Raw genomic sequence first — 283 nt, 5'->3', positions numbered from 1 at the left:
CGGTTCTGCCGGTGTTCAGGCCGTCGGAGCACCTCTCGCGGACGTTGCCTTCTCGCTCGCACGCAGGGCCCCGCGTCTTGCCGTCCGCCCCCCGGGCGGCGGCGGTCGCGCGTGGCCGTCGGCTGGCTCGAGACCGTGGCCGCGTGGCCTCGGCTTCCTTCGCTCTCCTCTCCCCCTTTCCCCCGTTACCGATCGATGAGGCCTTTCGGGTCGCGTCGGAGAGGGCCCTCGGCGGGCCGGCTCTTCCGTGCTCTCCGTAATAGGGAGCCACGGGGGTGTCCGG

Source organism: Numenius arquata, unplaced genomic scaffold, assembly GCF_964106895.1.
Source record: "Numenius arquata unplaced genomic scaffold, bNumArq3.hap1.1 HAP1_SCAFFOLD_1598, whole genome shotgun sequence".
NCBI classification, from domain to species: domain Eukaryota; kingdom Metazoa; phylum Chordata; class Aves; order Charadriiformes; family Scolopacidae; genus Numenius; species Numenius arquata.
The sequence above is the reverse complement of the archived record's forward strand: the minus strand, read 5'-3'. Positions refer to the sequence as shown.